The sequence below is a fragment of the Brassica oleracea genome, chromosome C2 (assembly GCF_000695525.1).
Source record: "Brassica oleracea var. oleracea cultivar TO1000 chromosome C2, BOL, whole genome shotgun sequence".
Lineage (NCBI taxonomy): Eukaryota > Viridiplantae > Streptophyta > Magnoliopsida > Brassicales > Brassicaceae > Brassica > Brassica oleracea.
This window is the reverse complement of record NC_027749.1, coordinates 29,993,730-29,996,524: the sequence shown is the minus strand read 5'-3', so window position 1 is coordinate 29,996,524 and position 2,795 is coordinate 29,993,730. Positions and strand designations below refer to the sequence as shown.

Genomic DNA, 2,795 nt, shown 5'->3' with positions numbered 1-2,795 from the left:
CAATATTTTACTAATCTTTATAGATATAGTTACGATTCTAATAATGAAATAATAATCCGAAAATATATATATAGAAAAAGATACAAATACTTGTGAAAGTTTAAAACAATCTATTTAATGAAAAAAATATATCGTAAACTTATTATATTTTAAAAATTGATAGACACATAAATTATAATATATACCAATTTAGAATTGAAAACAAAATATTTACATAAAAATAAATGAAAACAAAAACCCGCACAGTTGTGCGGGTCGAGGTCTAGTTAAAATTTAAAACATACAAAGTCAATACAAGAAAATATCAACTCAAAACAAAAGACAGTTGACTAAGATGGAGGTGCTGTCTACTAATAGAAACAAAGCTCTTCCGATGCAAGTAACTAACTCACCAAACTGCAGTTAAAGAATAAAGTAACCAATAACACCTATGATCTTAGTGCTCCCTGACTTAACCTTACGGTCTTTTCAGCGACCTTCCAGTAGCCAGCAACAGTGGCTCCATTCATCCTATTTCCACTCGGATACTTCCGGTCCAATGGACAGAAGAAGAGCCACTCTGAGTCTGTTGTCCCCACCACAGAAAGATCTGCATCGCATCATCATCGTCATACTCTTTACGTTATCAACATCAACACTTCATCATCACCATAGTTTGATGAACTAATACAAAGTAGGATCTTAAACAAAGTGATTGGAGGCAAGACGATGTACATCTCTCTTCATACCTCCTGAAGCTCTCTTCCTCTGGTCTTTGCTAACTCTACACAGCTCTGTGAAAAAAGCAAAAACCAGCAAAGCAACTTTATCCATCATAGGCTTTTAAGCAGAAAAATTAGTGACTAAGCTATAGATATATCATCAAACAATTCATTTCATCTCTCTTAGTTACGATCCAAAAGACATGGTATTGATAAGTTACAAATTATTCCAGCAATAAACCTATTCTTATCTACAGATGAGAACACATATGTAAAGCAAAATACCAAACGAACTCCAGCAAATGACCAAACAATCCTCTTTATGATTATCAATATTCTGTACAATGTCTAAGGACAGGTAGAGAATTACCATAGTTGAACTTTCAATGTATCTCAGACATGAAAGAAAGACTGCAACTTCACAGGCAATGTATCTATCACTCAAGCAACAAGATGACCGAAAGGACCAACCATCGAATACACCACAAAAGGTCACAAGAGCTTCATCTACAGTCTCTAGAGCCTGAGAAATAAGTGTTGTTAGTAGCTATAGTACATTTGACAGTCACTAGAGTTTTAAATAAAAAACCTGAAAAGCAAAGTCATTTTCATGACTAATACAAAGAATACCAACCTTGTCAAATGAGCATCAAATGGACAGTTTCAATTGCAGACACAATCCCGAAGAGACAGAGAGTGATCCTTGATTCCCAAAACAAAAGCACAAGAGCAAACGAGATTCATACGCGATGGTGAGAACAAAGAGTATTTAGTCACCTGCGGGCCAGCATCAACGCCATTGATGGAGTTCCTAAATTCGATTTAGGGTCCTTTCTTCTTCTTCGCTGTGATTGACGAGAGACGAATTGGTGGAGAGTGATTCTTCGTTGGTTAACTACTGGCAAGATTCGCGACGAACTGAGCAAGCACCGAGAGATGGTGATGGTGGTAACGAGCTACAATGTCAAAAGGAGTGTGGTGGTGAAACTTCAATCGAGATTAGAGATCGAAAATGAGAATCTGAGGAAGCCAATCGAATCTGGACAGATCTTTATCTGACTCTTCTCCGAATTCGATGTTCTCGTTAACGTTGATTCAACCCACTCTTTGGATTCCAGCGACGCAAACCCTAAAGTCGTCGACTTTATCTCCCATAACCTATTCGAGACCGAAGCGAGATTAACAGAGGAACATAATTTTATCTGGGTTTCGTCTTTTTTTTTTTTTCCAGAAAGAGATCAACTTTCGATATGGGTTTGAGCGATACATTCGGTTTGGAGGGGAGAAGAAAGAAAAGTATTTTTTTTGGCTAAGTGTTTTGGTGGTGAAGTATTTTTTGATTAAACTTTTTTGCATAAAAGTGTTACCTTAAATGAAATCTCCGAATTTTGTATTCCCGCTTAATGGAATTCTATCTTAGCGCGAATTTAATGCTACGATAGAGTTGTGATCCGTTTTTGGTATTTTTGGTAGCAGTTGGTGATTTCATGCTACCGCGAACTGATACCAACTGATGTGCCCCAGTCCAAGGACCAGACTGATCAGAACGCTCCAGACGTCCCAGTTGAGGTTCATCCTTCCGATCAGATCAGACAGACCAATCGGGCTGTGTACCGTCTCGATCCACTTACATCCGGAATGAAGCTTCGACCAAGTCCACGTCCTGAAGACCAATCTGACCGAACCAGTACGCGACCTTCCCAGCCATCTCGACAAGCCAAAGCCAACAGCCGAGCCAGACTTGACAAGGAACATGCCAGACTTGACTTGGATCATGCCAGACTTGAGAAAGATCATGCCAGACTTGACTTGGATCATGAGGTTTCACAAAATGATCGAGACTTCTCTCGATTGGCTCGATTGGCTCGTACCGCATGTACCAACGACCGTGGTGATGATCTCTCTACCTTGTTCGATCCGATCATGGACTTTTCCTTTGGAAATTTCTCTAAGGCAAGGATCCTTAAGCTATCAGAAGACTTGGGCTTTGTTGGAACACAACTTGTCCGATCAGAACGTCCCGCGGCCCTTGCTGATCGTCCCGCATATGTGCTGATCCTTACCGCTTTGGACTTAGCCGGTTCGGATGCATCT

General features: G+C 39.6%; 1 long non-coding RNA gene across 1 annotated transcript; it reads right to left on the bottom strand.

Moving 5' to 3' along the window:
* Positions 1-292: 292 nt before the first annotated feature.
* LOC106319543 lies at positions 293-2,012 on the bottom strand. The gene is made up of 4 exons (XR_001265501.1): positions 1,336-2,012; positions 1,072-1,224; positions 729-773; positions 293-589 (listed from the first exon to the last, which is right to left on the bottom strand). It is a non-coding gene; the product is annotated as an uncharacterized LOC106319543 (long non-coding RNA).
* Between the last annotated feature and the right edge of the window lie 783 nt (positions 2,013-2,795).